The sequence below is a fragment of the Aegilops tauschii genome, chromosome 6 (assembly GCF_002575655.3).
Source record: "Aegilops tauschii subsp. strangulata cultivar AL8/78 chromosome 6, Aet v6.0, whole genome shotgun sequence".
Classification (NCBI taxonomy): Eukaryota; Viridiplantae; Streptophyta; class Magnoliopsida; order Poales; family Poaceae; genus Aegilops; species Aegilops tauschii.
In genome coordinates, this window is record NC_053040.3 from 186,662,916 (window position 1) to 186,670,842 (window position 7,927).

The following is a 7,927-nucleotide window of genomic DNA, read 5'->3' on the forward strand; positions in this document are numbered from 1 at the left end:
GCCAAAGGAGAAAAATAAAAAGGAATAGAAGGAAAACTTTGACTCTTTGCATAAAAGTAAATACATAAAAGCAAAAGATAGGCCCTTAACAGAGGGAAGCAGAGGTTGCCATGCGCTTATTTGTTTGTATGCTCAACCCCTTAGTGCAAGAGAACGTCAAGTTGCATTGCCCCTTGTGATAGCGACCTTTATTATGCAGTCTGTTGCTTTTATTCTTCACCATCACAAGTTCATGCAGCACTCAATTTTCACTTACACTAAATGATTTCACACTTTTAGAAGCAATTTTTATTGCCTTTTTGCACCGATGACAACTTACTTGAGGGATCTTGCTCAATCCCTAGGTAGGTATGGTGGACACTTGAAAATAAGATTTGGGTCTAAGGGTTTTTGAAGGCACAAGTATGTCTCTGCTTAGTGCGGAATTTTTGGCTAGCAAAGATAGCGGCAAAAACCACATGTTAAAGGATCTATGACAATATGACTTCTATGTGAATATAAACAAACATAAACCATTAAGTTGTCTTCCTTGTCCAACGTCAACAATTTTGGCATATAATATTTTGATGAGGGATCACAATCACAAAAGATTCCTAGGATAGTATATTTATATGTGAATCTTCTCTTCCCTTATTAATTCTTTCATGAGTTGCATCATTGACTGATACTATGTTTGTCGATCTCTAATAAAACTTTCTACTTATACTTTTCCTTATGTGGTGTCATCACCTACCATAAGATTAGTATATGATCTTTTCTTCTTTTATTTCCTATCTTTTATTTATTTCCTTTCTGTTTTTCTTTCTTATTTCTTTTCTTTTATTTGCAACATGAAAGTAAATAAGGAAAAAACTCAAACTAAACTTTATTATATAACTTGCACACGATTGCAAGGATAGATCACTAAGCAAACTCTCAAAGAAGAAAGGATCGAACTAAACTCTTATTCATCTAAAGAAAAAGATTGAACTGAAATAAGTAAAGGCAAAAACATAGTGGGATGATACGATACCAGGGCACCTCCCCCAAGCTTGGCGGAAGCCAAGGGGAGTGCCCATACCCGATACTCAGTTCTCTTTTGGTGGTGAAGAAGATGATGGTGGTGATGAAGCGATCCTATCCTTAAGGATCAAGATTCTCCAATCGACGGATGATGCTCCGGAGATGGATGATATGCTCTTGATGCAGAATATTTTCGTGAGTGAGATACTTATTTTGTATATGAACTATTTTAATGATTCGAAAAGCTTCAATCTCAGTAGGGGTAAGGTGAGAAAGGTAAGGCTTAAGGATATCTTTCTCTTCCTCCTCAGTAGGTAGTGCTTGTTCTGTCACCAAGGGTGGATCTACGGTAGCCTCCTTGCCCTTGTCTCCCTTGACGACGTCCGTAGGCTCCTCCCTCTTCAGCTCGATCTTCATCAACCAAGCATCTTCTTCCATGTTGTTGGAGGAGGAGGAAGACATGATGCGTGGCTTGATAAATCTGACCAAAATCAGCAAGAAAAGAGAACAGAGGATTTCTCCATGATATGGTGATCAACAGGTTCGGGAAGTATATATAGATTTTTTTTATCTTGGAGGACAAGCGAGCTGTAGAAAACGGACTCCGGAAGGTGTCCCAGGTGGGCACAACCCACCTGGGCGCGCCAGGCTGCCCACGAGGGTACGCTTCCTGGAAGTTTCTTTATTTCCTAAATTTTTAAATATTCCAAAACTGATAAAAAATATTTTTGCAGATTTTTCGGAGTCGGTTTACTTACCGTATCACGTACCTCCTTATTCTGGAGTTTTCCGAAAGGACTCTTTTATGTGTTCTTCTGGTGTCAAAGTTTGAATAATATTACTTTCAACACTAATTGGCGTACCTGAGATATAATGCTTTATTCGTTGCCCATTGACAACCTTTGGGTTAGTACCTTCGGAATTATTTATTTTGATGGCTCCAGACCGATAAACCTCCTCGATAACATATGGGCCTTCCCATTTTGAGGAGTTTTCCTGTAAAGAATCTAAAACGAGAGTTGTACAAAAGAACATATTCTCCAACTTTAAACTCACGCTTTTGGATACTTTTGTCATGCCATCTTTTAACTTTTTCTTTGAATAATTTTGCATTTTCATAAGCATGGGTTCTCCATTCATCCAATGAGGTAATATCAAATAACCTCTTTTCACCAGCAAGCTTGAAATCATAATTGAGCTCTTTGATGGCCCAATATGCTTTATGTTCTAACTCAAGAGGCAAATGACAAGCTTTTCCATAAACCATTTTATAAGGAGACATACCCATAGGATTTTTATATGCTGTTCTATAAGCGCAAAGTGCATCATCTAATTTCTTAGACCAATTCTTCCTGGACCTATTGACAGTCTTTTGCAAAATTAATTTTATTTCTCTATTGCTAAGTTCAACTTGTCCACTAGACTGAGGATGATAAGGTGATGCAATTCTATGGTTAACATCATACTTGGCAAGCATTTTACGGAAAGCGCCATGAATAAAGTGTGAACCACCATCAGTCATTAAATATCTAGGGACTCCAAACCTTGGGAAAATAACTTACTTAAGCATTTTAATAGAGGTGTTGTGATCAGCCCTACTGGTTGGAATAGCTTCTACCCATTTAGTAACATAATCAACAGCAACCAAAATATGTGTATACCCATTAGAGGAAGGAAAAGGTCCCATGTAATCAAATCCCCAAACATCAAATGGTTCAACAGCAAGTGAATAATTCATAGGCATTTCTTGACGCTTACCGATATTACCTATTCTTTGACATTCGTCACAAGAAAAGACGAACTTACGGGCATCCTTGAAGAGAGTAGGCCAATAAAATCCAGATTGCAATACCTGGTGAGCAGTTCTATCTCCAGCATGATGCCCTCCATAAGCTTCGGAGTGACATTTCCGTAGGATTTGTCCCTGTTCATGCTCAGGTACACAACGTCTAATAATACAATCTACTCCTTCTTTATAAAGATGTGGGTCATCCCAAAAGTAATGTCTTAAATCATAGAAGATTTTTTCCTTCTGTTGGTAAGTAAAGCTAGGTGGTAAATACTTAGCAACAATCTAATTAGCATAATCAGCATACCAAGGAGTATTATGGGCAACATTTATTGCAGCTAACTGTTCAACAGGAAAACTATCATCAATAGGTAGTGGGTCATCAGGCACATTTTCAAGCCTAGATAAATTATCACCTACTAGGTTCTCAGCTCGTTTCTATCAATGATATGTAAATCAAATTCTTGTAACAAGAGAACCCATCGAATAAGTCTAGGTTTAGCATCTTTCTTTTCCATAAGATATTTAATAGCGGCATGGTCTGTGTGAACAGTTACTTTGGAATCAACAATATAAGTTCCAAATTTATCACAAGCAAACACCACTGCTAAGAATTCTTTTTCAGTAGTAGCAAAATTTCGTTGAGCAATGTCTAGAGTTTTACTAGCATAATGAATAACATTCAGTTTCTTATCAACTCTTTGTCCTAGAACAGCACCAACATCATAATCACTAGAATCACACATAATTTCAAAAGGCAAGTTCCAATCAGGTGGTTGAATGATACGTCCCCAACGTATCTATAATTTTTTTATTGTTCCATGCTATTATATTATCTGTTTTGGATGTTTAATGGGCTTTAATATACCTTTTTATCTTATTTTTGGGACTAACCTATTAACCGAAGGCCCAGTGCAAATTGCTGTTTTTTGCCTATTGCAGTGTTTCGCAGAAAAGGAATATCAAACGGAATCCAAACGGAATGAAACCTTCGCGAGGATCATTTTTGGAACAAATGCAATCCAGGAGACTTGGAGTGGACGTCAAGGAAGCAGCAAGGAAGCCACGGGGTAGGAGGGCGCGCCCCCACCCTCGTGGGCCCCTCACAGCTCCACCGACCTACTTCTTTCGCCTATATATACTCTTATACCCTGAAAACATCCAAGGGAGCCAAGAAACCACTTTTCCACCACCGCAACCTTCTGTACCCATGAGATCCCATCTTGGGGCCTTTCCGGCGCTCCGCCGGAGGGGGGATCGATCACGAAGGGCTTCTACATCAACACCATAGCCTCTTCGATGATGTGTGAGTAGTTTACCACAGACCTTCGGGTCCATAGTTATTAGCTAGATGGCTTCTTCTCTCTCTTTGGATCTCAATACAAAGTTCTCCTTGATCTTCTTGGAGATCTATTTGATGTAATTCTTTTTGCGGTGTGTTTGTCGAGATCTGATGAATTGTGGGTTTATGATCAAGATTATCTATGAACAATATTTGATTCTTCTCTGAATTCTTATATGCATGATTTAACATCTTTGCAAGTCTCTTCGAATTATCAGTTTCGTTTGGCCTACTAGATTGATCTTTCTTGCAATGGGAGAAGTGCTTAGCTTTAGGTTCAATCTTGTGGTGCTCGATCCCAGTGACAGAAAGGGAAACGACACATATTGTATTGTTGCCATCGAGGATAAAAAGATGGGCTTTATATCATATTGCTTGAGTTTATCCCTCTACATCATGCCATCTTGCCTAATGCGTTACTCCGTTCTTATGAACTTAATACTCTAGATGCATGTTGGATAGCAGTCCATGTGTGGAGTAATAGTAGTAGATGCAGAATCGTTTCGGTCTACTTGACACGGACGTGATGCCTATGTTCATGATCATGCCTAGATATTCTCATAACTATGCGCTTTTCTATCAATTTCTCAGCAGTAATTTGTTCACCCACCGTAATATATGCTATCTTGAGAGAAGCCACTAGTGAAACCTATGGCCCCCGGGTCTACTTTTAAATCATATAAGTTTTCGATCTATAATTCTCGTTTACTATTTTCCAATCTTTATTTTCCAATCTATACAACAAAAATACCAAAAATATATATCTTATTATCTTTATCAGGTCTAACTTTTGCAAGTGGCCATGAAGGGATTGACAACCCCTTTATCGCGTTGGTTGCAAGGTTCTTGATTGTTTGTGCAGGTACTAGGCGATTTGCGTGTAGTCTCCTACTGGATTGATACCTTGGTTCTCAAAAACTGAGGGAAATACTTACGCTACTTTGCTGCATCACCCTTTCCTCTTCAATAGAAAACCAACACATGCTCAAGAGGTAGCAAGAAGGATTTCTGGCGCCGTTGCCGGGGAGATCTACGCACAAGTCAAGACATACCAAGTACCCATCACAAACTCTTCTCCCTCGCATTACATTATTTTCCATTTGCCTCTCGTTTTCCTCTCCGCCACTTCACCCTTGTCGTTTTATTAGCCCTCTTTTTCCGTTCCTCTCTTTTCGCTTGCTTCTTGTGTGTCCGTGTGTTAGATCGTTTGTTTTGCCGTTATGGCCAGTCCTTCTATCATTGTTAGTACTCCCGATCATGAAGTTCTTAATTTTAAACAAAAGGAGGGAGAAAATCTAAAAGATGCTTGGTATAGAATTTGCAATGCTCAGAATAGATCCACTAGGAAGCAATCTACTTCCGTTCTTCTTCGCAATTTTTATGTAAGCATCACTCCTTGGAACAGATATATTCTTGAAACCATTACCGGAGGGAATTTCTTGGGTAGCCATACTTTTGATTCTTATAATGCTATGATAGATTTGTTTGGCCCACCACCTCTTTTGGTTAATGGAACTATTTTAACTTTGGAACATGTGATGCAAAGGCTTGAAATTATCGAAAATAAAGTTGCCACTGTAGAGTTGATCGAGAATTTGGATAAAAAGATCCACAACCAAATTACCCAATATGGATCTAAGGTAGGAGTTACTCTGAATTTTTTTCGAGAAAAGGAACCCATAGTTAATGAAAAGATAGATCAAGATTCCTTTAGAATTGATAAACTTGAGGATATTATTACCAATTTAGGGTCTGCCTTTTCTGCCGTAAGAAACACTTCAAACCCTCCTACTACCAAAGTTTCCAAATTTATGTATGTTCCTAAAAATAAGGGTGAATCTTCTAGTAAGGAAAATGCGGATCTCAAATCAATAAGTCTTCACCCCAACTTTTTCGCTATCATTAAGGAACCTTTTGCTACAAATGAATTTCTTGATTTCTTGCCTAGGAGTTTGCTCATTAATAAAAAGAAGGAAACTCCTAAGGGTTATAAGTGTTCAATTGAATAATTTCATACCAAACATGACAATACCTAGATCTATTCTTGTTTTTATGCCTAGCTAGGGGCGTTAAACGATAGCGCTTGTTGGGAGGCAACCCAATTTTATTTTTGTTCCTTGATTTTTGTTCCTGTTTAGTAATAAATAATTCATCTAGCCTCTGTTTAGATGTGTTTTATGTTTTAATTAGTGTTTGTGCCAAGTAGAACCAATAGGATCTTCTTGGGTGATAGTTGTTCGATCTTGCTGAAAAAGACCGAAACTTTGCACTCACAAAAATAATTGTTAAAATTCACCAGAACATGATAAAATACCAATTCGTTTTGCAGTAGATCAATATACAAATTGTCCAGGTTTTCCTAGTTTTTCAGAATTTTTGGAGTTCCATAAGTATTCGAACAAATCAGATTCCTACAGACTGTTCTATTTTTGACAGATTCTGTTTTTTGTGTGTTGTTTGCTTATTTTTAATGAATCTATGGCTAGTATCTGGGGGTATGAACCATAGAGAAGTTGGAATACAGTGGGTTTAACACCAATATAAATAAAGAATGAGTTCATTATAGTACCTTAAAATTGTGGTTTGTTTTCTTATACTAACGGAGCTCATGAGATTTTCTGTTGAGTTTTGTGTTGTGAAGTTTTCAAGTTTTTGGGGTAAAGATTTGATGGATTTTGGAACAAGAAGTGGCAAGAGCCTAAGCTTGGGGATGGCCAAGCACCCCAAGGTAAAATTCAAGGACAACCAAAAGCCTAAGCTTGGGGATGCCCCGGAAGGCATCCCCTCTTTCGTCTTCGTCTATCGGTAACTTTACTTGAGGCTATATTTTTATTCACCACATGATATGTGTTTTGCTTGGAGCGTCTTGTATGATTTGAGTCTTTGCTTTTTAGTTTACCACAATCATCCTTGTTGTACACACCTTTTGGAGAGACACACATGAATCGGAATTTATTAGAATACTCTTTGTGCTTAACTTATATCTTTTGAGCTAGATAATTTTGCTCTAGTACTTCACTTATATCTTTTTAGAGCACGGTGGTGGTTTTATTTTGTACAAATTATTGATCTCTCATGCTTCACTTATATTATTTTGAGAATCTTTTAGAACAGCATGGTAATTTGCTTTGGTTATAAAATTAGTCCTAATATGATAGGCATCCAAGATGGGTATAATAAAAACTTCCATATAGAGTGCATTGGATACTATGAGAAGTTTGATACTTGATGATTGTTTTGAGATATGAAGATGGTAATATTAGAGTCATGCTAGTTGAGTAATTGTGAATTTGAGAAATACTTGTGTTGGACTTTGCAAGTCCCGTAGCATGCACGTATGGTAAACCTTGTGTGACAAATTTGAAGCATGAGGTGTTTCTTTGATTCTCCTCCTTATGATTGGCGGTCGGGGACGAGCGATGGTCTTTTCCTACCAATCTATCCCCTAGGAGCATGCGCGTAGTGCTTGGTTTTTGATGACTTGTAGATTTTTGCAATAAGTATGTGAGTTCTTTATGACTAATGTTGAGTCCATGGATTATACGCACTCTCACCCTTCCATCATTGCTAGCCTCTTTGGTACCATGCATTGCCCTTTCTCACCTTGAGAGTTGGTGCAAACTTCACCGGTGCATCCAATCCCCGTGATATGATACGCTCTATCACACATAAACCTCCTTATATCTTCCTCAAAACAGCCACCATACCTACCTATTATGGCATTTCCATAGCCATTCCGAGATATATTGCCATGCAACTTTCCATCGTTCTGTTTATCATGACACGCTTCATCA